This window comes from Elephas maximus, chromosome 10 (genome assembly GCF_024166365.1).
Source record: "Elephas maximus indicus isolate mEleMax1 chromosome 10, mEleMax1 primary haplotype, whole genome shotgun sequence".
In the NCBI taxonomy this organism is placed as follows: domain Eukaryota; kingdom Metazoa; phylum Chordata; class Mammalia; order Proboscidea; family Elephantidae; genus Elephas; species Elephas maximus.
The window spans coordinates 33,401,229-33,416,690 of NC_064828.1; the positions used below are offsets into that span (position 1 = coordinate 33,401,229).

The 15,462-nt window shown below is 39.4% G+C and overlaps 1 long non-coding RNA gene and 1 gene segment (V, D, J or C); both read left to right on the plus strand.

Moving 5' to 3' along the window:
* The window catches only part of LOC126084645 (uncharacterized), a 178,443-nt gene extending 175,470 nt beyond the window's left edge, over positions 1-2,973 (plus strand). The window contains exon 3 of the long non-coding RNA XR_007519042.1: positions 2,863-2,973. This is a non-coding gene — a long non-coding RNA (uncharacterized LOC126084645). The remainder of the gene's footprint in view (positions 1-2,862) is intronic.
* The window catches only part of LOC126084627 (T-cell receptor alpha chain C region-like), a 682,839-nt gene that overhangs the window by 239,431 nt on the left and 427,946 nt on the right, over positions 1-15,462 (plus strand).

Below are 15,462 nucleotides of genomic sequence, written 5' to 3' on the forward strand. Positions count from 1 at the left end.
ACACATGTTCTTCAGTATGAGGGTCTCTCCCTGTTCCAGTATTGATATCACAGGAGGAGCAGAATCCAGGCAGTCAGTCAGCCCAAGAACAAGGTCTCCCTCTGCCTCTGACAGGGCTCTGGGGCAGGTGAGGTGCAACTTCTCAATTATCAACACTATGGAGTCCCTCTTCTTTCCTATTAAGTCTAGTATGCCATCCAAGGCCTTCAATTTCTTCTGAGACACACCTCAGAAGACAGCAATGGGGTTTCACGGCAGACCTGGACCAGGATGAAACATCCTTCTGTCTGAAGAAATGGCTAGCTGAGAAAGAAGACTCAGCCGTGTATTGCCCAGTGACAAGAACTGCAAGGGAAATGGACATTGCAGGAATATTGCCATGTAACCATGACACCTGTCTACAGATGAAGATCAGGAGATTTCTTCTGCTTTTCAAAGTATCACAAAGCTAAAACTGTAAGCTGTTAATGAGCCACAATCACCCACATAGCTTGCTGAAAAAAGCTTCTTTCATTCCATCCTTCAACCAGATCTGTTTCCTGTATGGATGGTGACAGAGTGTCGCCCACATTTAATGATTCTGCTTGTGTCTGTGCTGAAGTTTGTGCGTTATGTATTTAATTTTACCTAAATAATGTATGCTTGGATCTGTGCATGTATGTGTGTGTTTGTGTGTGTGTGTTGTAGTCCGATAGCCTCCCAGCACCTGGAAAGTCAGCCTTCTTAGTCTCTCCTACATGGGTCCTCACAAATTGCATGAAATGGAGGTGCCCCTCCTAGCATCAACTCATAAATTTCCTATGCATAGGCACTAAACTCCACTGAAAAAAGCCACATACCTTTCCTTAGCACTCCTGGCTATAACTTGCCTGTGTGCTTTTGAAATTGCTGATACCTTTGCCTGGAGAGCACTTCCCACCATAACCACCTAGTCAATCTCACCTCTTAAAAGGAATCGAAGGAGCTCCACCTTTGTGAGACCTTTCCTGACCCCATACTGCTGCCCTTCTCCACAGAACTAATTGATCACCTTTAGGTTTCCCTCATGAAAACCTCTTATACACCAAGCCATCTTGTAAGTACGTAGTTACTCGTTTGTCTTTCTCTTTACACTACTGAGTATTTAAGAATGAAGGTTGTTCCATCATCATGTTTGAAACCCTAACTCAAGCACAGAACCAGATACCTCAGAGCAACTAATTAAATGCTGATTGAATATATAAATTTTCACAGGATCAGTGAAAATTCCATCACTAGAAAGTCTAAAATAAATGAGTTTAAAGTATGACATGGAACATGGACAACTGATAAGTTTCTCCTGAAGTGGACCATTAGTGTGGACTTAATAGAATTTTAACTGAGGCATTGTGACTCCCAGAAAATTGGTTTCGTTATTATTCAATTGAAATTGCAAAACATTTCTTCCCTTAGTAATACATATATCAGTATTAATTTATTTTGTGTTATCTATGTCTTTGCTCAAACTTATTATCATGGTTCTGTTACAATTTATATTCAGTTGCAATTGCTAGTTGCCCTACTGATTTAGTATTAAAAGCGTAATAGATTCTTCTTCTCCTATCAGATTGAACTGTGGAGAAATACAGCACATATAGGTTTAGAGTAAAGGCAAACAAATATGCTGTCTTTTGGGGATCTTCTGGTAACTTTTAAGGTTATGTTGTTTATAGATTTACAGGATCATGTTGGTTTTTTCCTCATTTGATACTACAGAACACATGAAGTAATCTCCTCTGAATTCCAAGAGATAATCTTGCTCAGAGGGTGATCTAACACAAAGGTTGAATTTTGTTGTGTGGATTTGTATTTTTAAGCACTCAAAATTTACTTCTTATTTAATTATCATGTGCCATTTACTTAACCAGGGAAGATTTGGACACATCGGAAGACCATGTCAGAATACAATTACCTTAAAGGCAAAGCTACCAAACTTTCCCTGTGTTTGAAATTTGTCATGATTGTATTAAATAGATACATGTCTTTATGTGTCCCCAGTAGACATCAATTCTTAATATTTGAAAACAAAGTATTTGCCTATGTATGACAATGGACACGATTGACATAATATATTCTCTATATTCTCGGTTATCATTTTCTGCTATTGCAAAAATATGTATTTAAATAATTGGTCTCTGAAAACCTTTCTTTCTCTTACAATCTCTTAACTTTTTTTTTTTTAATGGGGAAGGGATTACAAGCTGATTCTTAGGGTTTACATTTTCAGAACTATTCTACACATGTACCAAAGGGGGCAGTGCTTCCTTTCATAAAGAGAAATAACTTTCTCACACACACACACACACACACACACACACACAAAGCTAATCATGTGTGAAGTAGAAAGGCCTGTGGAAGGAAATGAATGAAGTGCAGGAAGTTGGGGCCAGATTTACTATTGCCTGGGGAAGGACAGAAGACAGTCTGAGTCTTCACAGGAAGAATGGACAAGCTCCTGGGAGCATTATTGTTGATTCTGTGGCTTCAGTCAGACTGTGAGTTGTGGATGGGAAATTTGAATACAGTAGAAAAACTCCAGGATACACTACAAGGCTGGGAGATGAAATAATTGACAGTGTTTTGTTTTTTGGCACATGAAGGTTTTCTGTGGGGACTTTAAGAATAAAATTTTAAATCTGTTACTTTCTTTCCAATCAGGGGTGAATAGTCAACCAAAGGAGAAGGATGACCAGGAGGTTAAGCAAAATCCGCCATCTCTGAAGATCCAGGAAGGAAAAATTTCTATTTTGAACTGTGATTACACTAATAATCTGTTTGATTACTTCGCATGGTACAAAAAATCCACTGCTAAAGGCCCTGCATTCCTGATAGCTACACAATCAGGTGTGGAGAGAAAGGAAAGATTCACAGTCTTCCTCAATAAAAGTGCCAAACACCTCTCTCTGCATATTGCGGCCTCCCAGCCTGGAGACTCAGCCACCTACTTCTGCGCAGCAAGTACACAGTGCTCTGCAGGCACCTGCAGCCTGTACCCAAACCTGCAGCTGGCTCCAAGCCAAGCCTTGTTTCGGAGTCTCTGATTGGGAGGCCCACACACTTGCTTCCATTTACACACAGCAGTATGCAAGGGTGTGCTTTAAAGTAAATAAGGTAAGTTGAGCTTAAAGCAAGACTGATACTTGGCAAGTTCCACAAATGAATTAGGAAAGTTCCCTGAACTTTAGGGTGCAAAGAGTCTAACCTTTCTCCTTTTTACTTTCAGCAAGAGGTTGTTGGTTTAGCTAAAGCACAATCTCAGATGATTTTTTGCCCCACCAGATCCCGGAATGAAGATACCCTGCTTTCCCTATATTTTCAGAGCGAAAAAACATACCAGACATTTCCAAGAGTTTTGACCACTCTATCCAACCTTCAACTTCTGCTAAATCACCATTTGAAGAAATAAAAATAGAAGCAGGAGAAGAGGAGAGGAAGAGGGGTGAGGAGAAGGAGGAGGAGGAAAACAGAAGGAAAATTAGCAATAATAACAATTACTAAATTTTATTAAGCTTTTATGATACCACCTTTTTTACATGTATTAAAAAATTACATGTATTAAACTAGTGCATGTATTACCTTATTTAAAACAGCCAGAATGTTCCTTAGAAGCAAGAATAGTGAGCTTTCATCTCACATACTTTCTACATTTTATCAGGAGGGACCGGTCCCTGGAAAAGGACATCATACTTAATAAAGTAGAAGGTCAGCAAAGAAAGAGCAAGACCCTGAACAAGATGGATTGGCACAGTGGCTTCAACAATGGGCTTAAGAATAATAGTGATTGTGAAGATGGCCCAGGACCGGGCAGTGTTTTGTTCTGTTGTGCATAGGGTCGTTATGAGTAGGAACCCACTCAATAGTACCTAACGACTTTATTGAATCCTCCCAATAGCTCTTTAAGATAGCTGTTATCATAATTCCTATTTTAGATGGTAAAACGGGCTATGAGAGGTTAAGTAATTTGTTCAGGGTCACTAACTTAGTGACTCTGGAAAATCGGGTTCATGCTCAAACTACCCGACTGTAAGCCCCTCACATTGAACCATCAAACCATCCAACAGAAGCCATTGACTAGGCATACACACTTTTAAAAAGCTGTCAATTCCTTCAATTCTTACCTCACATTTCTTCATCACTGACCCAGAGACGGGTCTCATTACCCCTCACAGACCATGAAAGCTTGAAAACATGGTTTATTTATATGCATTATGCTTGTACATAAATGGTTAGAACTTGTCCCTCATGAGCTGATTTTATGCAGCTGTATTCTTTTCATTTTGAGGATGTGGAAATTCCATATGCTTTTCAGAAAGCCTCTGGAAATCTCATACTTACCCTGTGGCTTAATCTGACTCTTGGCTTCCTCCGGTGATGCTGAACACATTTCTGAACAGAATAAAATCCCTTGCTGTGGAGTCAATTACAATTCATGAAGACCTCATGTGTTACAGAGTAGAAGTGTTCCATAGGGTTTTCTTGGTCTTGATTTCTATGGAGTCCCTGGGTGGCACCAACAGTTAAGCACTCAACTACTAGCCAAACATTGGCATCTAGAAACGACCCAGAGGCCCCTTGAAAGGTCACAGCCTTGAAAACATTCCTACTCTGGAGCAGCTCTACTCTATATGCATGGGATCGCCATGAGTCAGAATCAACTTGACAGCAACTAACACAAACAACAATTTTTACAGAAGAAGAGCCTTTCTTCCATGGTATCACTGAGTGGGTTCTAATCTCTAAACTTTAGGTTAATAGACCAGCACAAACCATTTGTGCCACCCAGAGACCTTCTGAACAGAATGTTGTGTGCCCTTGAGTGAATTCCAACTCGTAACAACCCTATATGACAGGGTAGAATTGTCCCGCAGGGTTTCCTAAGCTGTAATCTTTACAGGAGCTGATTATCAGATCTTTTGTCCCACAGAGGGGCTGGTGAGTCCACTGACTTTTCTGTTAGGACTTGAGAGCTTAACCATCGTTCCACCAGGGCTCATTTTTTAACAGAATTCTGCTGCTGTAGGGACGATTCTGACTCATAGCAACACAATAGAACACAGTAGGACTGCCACATAGGGCTTCCAAGGCTGTAATCTTTACTGAAGCAGGCTGCCACCTTACTCCCTTGAAGCAGCTGGTGGGTTGGAATCACAGACCTTTCAGTTACCAGGTGAGTGCTTAATCACTGTGCCAGTAGGTCTCTTTCTGAACAGAAAAGGGGGAATATATAGCTTTGCTTAGTTTGGTTCATCTGGAGATCCTTGTGGTGATAGTGTAACTATACCTTGATAGTAAAACCTATACCTTGATCAGTTCTTTCATACCTGATTCTATCTTTCTGAGCATGGATGAACACGGATGAGAATTCAGCTAAATGTGGATTAGTTTTCCTTGATGCCTCCTTATCCAGGAGTAAAAGGGCACCAAACTCACCAACAGTCTTTCTTTCACTTCTTTTTATGGCTTATATTAGTGCAGTTTGTTAACTAAATGCTGTTGATTTGCTTCTGACTCATAGTGACCCTATATGCAACAGAATAAAATGCTGTTTGGTCCTGCACCATCATCGCGATCATGGTTATATTTGAGCCCACTGTGGCAACCACTGTGTTAGTCCTTCTCCTTGAGGTTCTTCCTCTTTGTGGATGGCCCTCTACTTTACCAAGCATGATGTCCTTCTCTAGGGGCTGGTCCTTCCTGATAATATGTACAAAGGACATGAGATGAAGCCTCATCATCCTTGCTTCCAATGAGCACTCCTGCTGTACTTCTACCAAGACAGACTTGTTCATTCTTTTGGCAGTCCATGATATATTCGATATTCTTCACCAACACCATAACTCAAAGGCTTCAATTCTTCTTTGGTCTTCCTTATTCATTGTCCAGCTTTCACATGCATATGTGGTGATTGAAAGTACCATGGCTTGGGCCAAGTGCACTTTAATCCTCAAAGGGATATCTTTGCTTTTCAACACTCTAAAGAGGTCTTTTGTAGCAGATTTGCCAAATCCAATGCGTTGTTTGATTTCTTGACTGCTCTTCCATGGGTGTTATTTGTAGGGCAAAGTAAAATGAAATCCTTCACAATTTCATTATTTTCTCTGTTTATCAATATTTGCTTATTGGTCGAATTGTGAGGATTTCTGATTTCCTTATGTTGAGATGTAATTCATACTGAAGGCTATAGTCTTCAATCCTCATCTGTAAGTGCTTCAAGTCCTCTTCAGCAAGCAAGAGTGTGTTATCTGCATGTTGCAAGTTGTTAATAGCCTTCCCCCAATCTTGATGCCACATTCTTCTTCATATAGTTCAGCTTCTTGGATTAGTTGCTCAGCATACAATTTTAGTAAGTATGGTGAAAGGATACAACATTGACACACACCTTTCCTGATTTTAAGCCACACAGTATTCCCTTGTTCTGTTCGAACAACCACCTCTTGGTCTATGTACAGGTTCCTCATGAGCACGATTCAGTATTCTGGGGTTCCCGTTCTTTGCTATGTTATCCATAATGTTTTGTGATCCATACAGTCAAATACCTTTGCATAGTCAATAAAACACAGGTAAACATCTTTCTGGTATTCTCTGCTTTCAGCCAAAATCCACCTGACATCAAAAAATGACAAGTTCTGCATCCTCTTCTGAACCTGGCTAGAATTTCTGACAGTTTCCTGTTGATGCACTGCTACAACCATTTTTGAATTATCTTCATCAAAACTTTGCTTGTGTGATGTTAATGATTTTTTTTTATAATTTCCGCATTCTATAGGATCACCTTCTTTGGAATGGGCACAAATATGGATCTTTTCCAGTTGGTTAGCCAAGTAACTATCTTCCAAATTTCTTGTCACAGACAAGCAAGCACCTCCAGAGCTGCATTCGTTTGTTGAAACATCTCAATTGGTACCCTGTCAATTCCTGGAGCCTTGTTTTTCGACAATGCCTTCTGCCCATCTTGGACTTCTTCCTTCAATACTATCGGTTCTTGATCATATGCTACCTCATGAAATAGTTAAACATCAGCCAATTCTTTTTGGTACAGTGACTCTGTGTATTCCTTCCATCTTCTTTTGATGCTTCCTGTGTCATTTGATATTTTGCCCAAAGAATCCTTCAATATTGCAACTTGAGGCTTGAATTTTTTCTTAAGTTCTTTCAGCTAAGGAAATGCCTAGTGTGTTCTTCCTTTTGGTTTTCAAACTGTAGGGCACATGTCATTAAAATGCTTTACTTTGTCTTCTCGAGCTCCCTTTGAAATCTTCTGTTTAGCTCTTTTACTTCATCATTTCTTCCATTCCCAAGATCAAGTTTCAGAGTCTCTTCTGACATCCATTTTGGTCTTTCCTTTCTTTCCTGTCTTTTTAATGACCTCTTGCTTTCTTCATGTATGATATCCTTGATGTCATCCCACAACTCTTCTGGGCTTCAGTCATTAGCATTCAATGCATCAACTCTATTCTTGAGATGGTCTCTAAATTCAGGTGGTATATACTTAAGTTTGTACTTTGGCTTCCATGGATATGTTTTAATTATCTTCGGCTTCAACTTGAACTTGAATATGAGCAATTGATGGTCTTTTCTGCAGCCAGTCCCTGGTCTTTTTTTGACTGATGATATTCAGCTTTTTCATCATTTCTTTCCACAGATGTAGTTGATTTGATTTCTGTGTTTTGCATCCGATGAGATCTACGTGTGTAGTTGCCTTTCATGTTGTTGAAAAAAGGTATTCTTATTGAATAAGTCATTGGTCTTGCAAAATTCCATCATGTGATCCCTGGAATCATTTCTATCACCAAGGCCATATTTTCAAACTAATGATCCTTCTTCTTTGTTTCCAAATTTTGTATTCTAATAACCAGTAATTATCAATACATCTTGATTGCATGTTTGATCAATTTCAGACTGCAGAACTTAGCAATAATCTTTAACTTCCTCATCTTTGCCATTAGTGAAGAAGGATCTGGTGGTCTACATCTGAAAAATTGGCCAATGAATATCTATGAATAGCAGCAGAACATAGTCTAATATTTTGCCAGAAGATGAGCCCCTCAGGTAAGAAGGCACTCAAAATATGACTGGGGAAGGGCTGCCTCCTCAAAGTAGAGTCGACCTTAATGATGTGGATGGAGTCAAGATTTTGGGACATTCATTCATGAGGTGGTGTGACTCAGAATGAGAAGAAACAGCTGCAAACATCCATTAATAATTGGAATGTGGAATATAGAAAGTATGAATCTAGGAAAATTGGAAGTTGTCCAAAATGAAATAGAACACATAAAGATCAATATCCTAGGCATTAGTGAGCTGAAATAGACTGATATTGGCCATTTTGCATCAGACAATCATATGGTCTACTATACCAGGAGGGACAAATTGAAGAGGAATGACATCGCATTCATTGTCAAAAAGACCATTTCGAGATCTACCCTAAAGTAAAACGCTGTCAGTGATGGAATAATATCCACATGCCTACAAGAAAAACTGGTGAATGAGACTATTATTCAAATTTACACACCAACCACTAATGCCAAAGATGAGGAAATTAAAGATTCCACATTGGTTTAAACAGAAAAAAAATTTCAAGATACTTTTTGTTATGCATGTAAATGAGTATGAAAAGGAGGAAGAAATGTTAAGCACCACTCTTCATACTGAGGATTGGTGTGGTTCTGTGTAGATTTTAGGCTTCCAATCGAGAGACTCAGCTACTTAACTGTGCGCTGTGGTTGCTCAGTGCTTTCAGGCATCTGAAGCCTGTTCCTAAACTTGAAGCTGCAGCCCCAGAACCTAAATGCAGAGGCATCTGAGAGCCGGCGCTGTCTTCTATCAGGGTGTTGGAAAAGGCAGGCTTGATGAATCATTTCATTTCAATTTCAAAAAATATTGAAATGCATGTCTGGAGGGGGGATGGGAGGATAGAGAGAGAGGGAAGCCGGCAAAATTGTCAAGAAAGGAGAGACTGAAAAAAAAAATATATTGAAATGCAGATGAATAACTGTGTATCCTTGTTCTTAGCAAAACCATTTCTAACACCCCCAGTCAATAAATCAAATAACTTTTCTAATTTTCAAATATATTTAACATGATTTCTAAATTATTCAAACCCAGTTATAAGGTTCTGTTACTATGGACATTTTTCACTCTGGTTGCAGTTGTACTTACCCTATTTCATCTCTGTGTGTGATGGGAAGCTATAAAAAGGGAATAGAGTGATACCTTCTCTACATTTCCAGGGCTACAGAAATAGTCATACCAGAAAAAGAAATGGCGCATACAATTTCATCCTTATTAGTTTTGTTCCAGCTTCTTATATTTTTCCAACATTCACATTGTATTCCTTATATTCTTTCTGCATTGGTATATTTGGAAAACAGCACTGGTAAAGAGCTACTTTCTAACAATGACCTAGGCACACAACTGAGAGTGAGTGTACTATGTTATCTTGAGCAAGTGAGCCAATGTCTTAGCATCTTATGTCAGGACCTTCATCTGCAATGCAGGTCAATAATTCCCAGCTCACATTGCTCTCAAGTTTTATCTATTCATTCACTCAATCAACAATTATTCATTTAGTACCTGCTAAGTCCTACATGCATGTTATATCCTGGGAAAAAAATCTGTGAGAAAATACATGGTCTCTTCTCTCATCGATTTTATAGCCCAGTTAGTTATACAAGTGGCTTATCAGACAGTATAAAGTGAGACAAGGGCTAAGACTGGGAAAGCCAAGGGTGGTAGAAAGGCATATAGAGAGCCTCCACCCCCTCACTTTGGGGTGAGTCAGGGACAGCCTGGAGTATGTGATGCTTTAGCTGGTAGGAGTGTATCAGGTTGAAAGATATAAGAGGTAGGGGAAGTGCTCCAAACGGTAGGAACATACAAAGCAACAGAGAACATAGTGAATTTGAGGTCTGAAAGTCAGGGTTATGGTATGAATAAAATTATATATATATATGAACATCATAAAATTTTCAAAGCAATACTGCAATGTAGCCTTAATCTCAATTTTGCAACTGAGTAATCATAATCTTTGTGAAGTTAACTAATTTGTCCTAGGTCACAGAGCTATAAAGAATCAGAGCATCCTTAAGCTATTAAAACCACCTACTTGACTACAAAGAACATTCTCTTTTTCTTTTGCTATATTCCTTCTGCATGAGTTTGCACACTCATGTATGCCACTTCCACCCACACACTCATCATTGTTGAAATGTGGTCATTCCCTTAAGGCCTATCTCAAATGCTATCTTCTATGTCATGGTTTATTTTTCCCCCAATATTTTTATCTCAAGCCAGGTGTTCTATTTACTTTTGAGATTCCATTAATAGCTTATTCATTTGCTATCTAATATATGTCTTGGACTCAGATCAGGAAATATAACTGGAAAGAAATAGACATGGTTTCTGCCTTCATGGAGCGTGTAATATTCAATGCGCATTGCAATATAGCATAATAAAAGTTATCGCAGGGGAAGAATACAAAATGGTCACCTGACATAAGCATCTAGATTGGAAACAGAATATAAGAGAAAGCTACCTAGTGGGCATGGCATCTACATTAAGACCTGTAAAGGGGGTAGTCAAAAGGGAATCAGGGAACAAGTATCATACAAAAAAAGAATAGAATGTGCAGAGGAACTAAATCAGGTTTAACCTTAGGACAATGACATTAAACTAATTCAGAAGAGCTGGAGCATACAATTCAAACTAAACAGCAGAATACACATTAAAAAAAACCCGTTGCCGTTGACTTGATTCTGACTCATAGAGACCCTATAAGACAGAGTGGAACTGCCTCATAGAGTTTCCAAAGAGGGCCTGGTGGATTCGAACTGCCAACCCTTTGGTTGGCAGACATAGCATTTAACCACTACACCATCAGGGTTTCCAGTGCACACATACATGTACATAATTGTATTAGTGCACATTACATAATTATATGTGTGTATGTGCATGTGAGTGTATATATATATACATTTTTTTTTTTATGTATGTATATTAAAAAAAAAAAAAAAAACAAACCCATTGCCGTTGAGTCAATTCTGACTCAGGGCAACCCTATAGTACAGAGTAGGACTGCCCCATATGGTTTCCAAGGAGTGGCTGGTAAGTTAGAACTATCGACCTTTTGGTTCGCAGCTGAATGCTTAACCACTGTTCCACCAGGGCTCCATGTATTTGATTAGCAGCTTAGCTTTTAACCACTGTGCACATATATATGAAAATTTCGCTTGATTTTTTTCCCTTAATCCTGGGATAACTCTCTCTAACACAGTATATTGATAGGTCCTTCCTTACAGCAAGAAAAAGACATATCTTGGATGTGAACTTATTCAAGAAAATCTACATTTTAATCAACATGTCTCAGCTTGGCCACAGGGGAGCACTGTTTAAGAACAATGTACTCCTGTGAAAACAGTAGAAGTGTTGTGGTATCTTTTTGATTGGTTGTCTCCAAAAGCTGCAGTATTCTAGACACAACTGTAACAGGTCTCACTCTGAGCTCAGATAACTCCTGCTGGGCAAGCCCATTCAGAAGCAGACCTCGTCCACTGGATTTGCTGCGGATCCAAGGGATGGACACTGCCCTGAAAGTGCTTTTAGTCATCTTGTGGCGGTTGGCCTGTGAGTACATGGTTCAGTCTAGGAGAGCTTTGTGTTGATGACAGGACCCTGAGAGCAGGAACTGAGTTGCCTTTCTGTCCTGAAAAGGGCCCCTCCCTGTTTTTTAATGTTATTTTATTAAACTATGTGTCCATGTAATTTAGCCAAATCACTCAAAAATAGGCATATTCTTTTTTTTAATTGTACTTTAGATGAAGGTTTACAGAACAAACTAGTTTCTCATTAAACAGTATGCATATTTCTTTATGACATGGGTTAACAACCCCACGACAGGTCAACACTCTGCCTTCTCAACCCTGGGTTCTCTATTACTAGCTTTTCTGTCCCCTCCTTCCAGAAAAGGCCCTTTTGAGAACCAGATAGGAGGCATTGTAAAAAATGTTCTGTAATTATGTTGTGCTTATGTGTTGGGTAAGGAAGGAGTGGAGAACATCACTCTTCTATAATGAGGCTGAGCTTCTCATGAGGATTTTCTATGTCCTTCACATCAGGGGTGAGAAGCCAAGAACTAGAGCAGAGTCCTCCGTCTCTGATCATCCAAGAGTGCGAAGATGTTACCATCAACTGCAGTTATTCCAAAACTTTATATTCCTTACCCTGGTACGTGCAGAAGCATGGCAGAGGTCGCATCTTCTTGATGATGTTACTGAAAGGTGGAGAAGAGGAGAGTCATGACAAAATAGCTGCTAAGTTTGATGAAAACAAGCAGCAAAGCGACCTGAACATCACAGCTTCCCAGCTCAGTCACTCGGGCACCTACTTCTGTGGAGTAGCTGCACAGTGATACACAAGCCTCCAAAGTGTACTCAAACCTGAAGCTGGGCCACAGATTCTCACCTAACACAGCACTACTATGTGGCACTTTCCAGAAGGGCCCATCGATGAATGAAGACAAACATGAAAAAAAAATGAAATCACTTCAACATATAACACAAAATATGGACCATATATTTAAGCTCATATCTAATTCGACATTATTTTCCTTAGACTACACATATTAACTACTTTTGTGTCCCTATATTCCTATCTGAAAATAAGAAGCAATCTCTCATTCTTGTGCTAGGTACCCACAGTTTATCAATAGAAAGATAATTTTTAAAAATATGTTGTCTGATTCCTTGTGGGGCGTCAGGATTGCACATGGTAGATACTTATGGTACAGTTGTCACTTCTCAGGAGAGGTCACTAGGAATATTTTTCCCAAGGTTTAAATATCTGTCTTCGAGAAATGGCCTTGCGAAGCTCTTCCAGTTTTAAACTGGCCTCCACTACTCTACTTATGCTTTACTCTGATTGATCCTTAGGTTTTTCCTGGGTACTCTGGGTTATCAGAATAAAACCTTCTCTTACCAGTTTGCCCAAATAGGTGATGGTCAAGATCCTGTCTCAATTGTTCCCCTTCGTTAAAGTCAATGCAATACTGGCATGTAGTTAAGTGTTCAACAAGTTTTGATTAATTTATTTGTTGGTAAGAATTTAGGATGACAAAGACAAAAATCATATTTATTCCTTCTTGCTGTTGTTGTTAGGTGCTGTTGAGTAGGTTTCAATGCATAGCGACCCTGTATACAACAGAACGCCATTTTCACAACTGTTGCTATGTTTGGGCCCATTGTTGCAGCTACTATGTCAATCCATCCCATTGAGGATCTTACTCTTTTTCACTGACCCTCTACCTTACCAGAATGATGTCCTTCTCCAGGGACTGGTCCTTTCTGATAATATGCCCAAATTACATTAGACAAAGTCTTGCCCCATACTCACTTCCAAGGAGCACTGTGATTGTAGTTCTTCCCAGACAAAATTGTTCATTCCTTTGGCAGTCCATGGTGTATATTCAATACTCTTCACCAACACCACAGCTCAAAGACATCAGTTCTTCTTTGGTCTTCCCTTATTCATTGTCCAGCTTTCACATGCCTATGAGACTATTGAAAATACCATGGCTTGGGTCAGGCACACCTTAGTCCTCAAGGTGACATCTTTGCTTTGCAACACTCTAAAGAGGTCTTTTTAGCAGATTTGTTCAATGCAATGTCTGTTTTATTTCTTGACTGCTGCTACCATGGGTGTTGATTGTGGAGCCAAGTAAAATGAAATCCTGGACAACTTCAATATTTTCTCTATTCATCACTTGTTACTTATTGGTCCAGTTGTGAGGATTTTTGTTTTCTTTATGTTGAGGTGCAATCCATATCTAAGGCTACAGTCTATGATCTTTATCAACAAATGCTTCAAGTTGCGTCATCTGCATATTGCAGGCTGTTAATGAGCCTTCCTCCAACCCTGACACAGCATTCTTCTTTATGTAGTCCAGCTTCTCAGATTATTTGCTCACTATACAGATTGAATAAGTATGGTGAAAGGATACAACCCTGACACACACCTTTGCTGGTTTTAAACCACACTGTATCCCTTTGTTCTGTTAGAATGACTGTCTCTTGGTCTACGCACAGGTTCCCTATGAGCACAATTAAGTGTTCCAGGATTCCCATTCTTCCCAATGTTATCCATAATTCGTTATGATCCACACAATCGAATGCCTTTGCATAGTCAATAAAACACAGGTAAACATCTTTCTGGTATTCTCTACTTTCGGCCAAGTTCCATCTGACATCAGAAATGATATCCCTCATTCCACTTTCTCTTCTGAATCTGGCTTGACTTTCTGGCAGTTTCCTGTCAATACACTGCTGCAACTGTTTTGACTTATCTTCACCAAAATTTTACTTGTATGTGATGTTAATAATATTGTTTGATTATTTCCACATTCTGTTGGATCACCTTTCTTTGGAGTGGGCACAAATATGAATCTCTTCCAATCAGTTGGCCAGGTAGCTGTCTTCCAAATTTCTTGGCATAGATGAGTGAGCACTTCCAGCATTGCATCCATTTATTGAAACATCTCTATTGGTATTCAGTCAATTACCAGAGCCTTGTTTTTCCCCAGTGGCTTTATTGCAGCTTGATCTTCTTCCTTCAATACCATCGGTTCTTGATCATTTGCTACCTCCTGAAATGATTGAATGCCCACCAATTCTATTTGATACAAGGACTCTGTGTATTCCTTCCATATTTTTTGTTTGTTTGTTTTGGTTTTTTTTAAATAATTTTTATTGTGCTTTAAGTGAAAGTTTACAAATCAAGTCAGTCTCTCACACAAAAACCCATACACACCCCACTACACACTCCCAATTACTCTCCCGCTAATGAGACAGCCCGCTCTCTCCCTCCACTTTCTCTTTTCTTCGTGTCCATTTCGTCAGCTTCTAACCCCCTCCAGGCAGGAGATGCCAACATAGTCTCAAGTGTCCACCTGATCCAAGAAGCTCACTCCTCACCAGCATCTCTCTCCAACCCATTGTCCAGTCCAATCCATGTCTGAAGAGTTGGCTTCGGGAATGGTTCCTGTCCTGGGCCAACAGGAGGTCTGGGGGCCATGACCATCAGGGTCCTTCCAGTCTAAGTCAGACCATTAAGTCTGGTCTTATGAGAATTCCTTCCATATTCTTTTGATGGTTCTCGCTTCATTATTTTGCCCATAGAATCCTTCAATATTGCACCTTGAGGTTTGGATTTTTTCTTCAGTTTTTTCAGCTTGAGGAATGCTGAGCACGCTTTTCTCTTTTGGTTTTCTAACTCCAGGTCTTCCCATAATTCATTATAATACCTTACTTCGTCTTCTCAAAGCACCTTTTGAAATCTTCTGTTCAGCTCTTTTACTTAATTGATGTTCAAGAGCAAGTTTCAGAGTCTTTTCTGACATCCATTTTGGTCTTTCTTTCTTTCCTGTCTTTTTAAAGACCTTTTGCTTTCTTCATG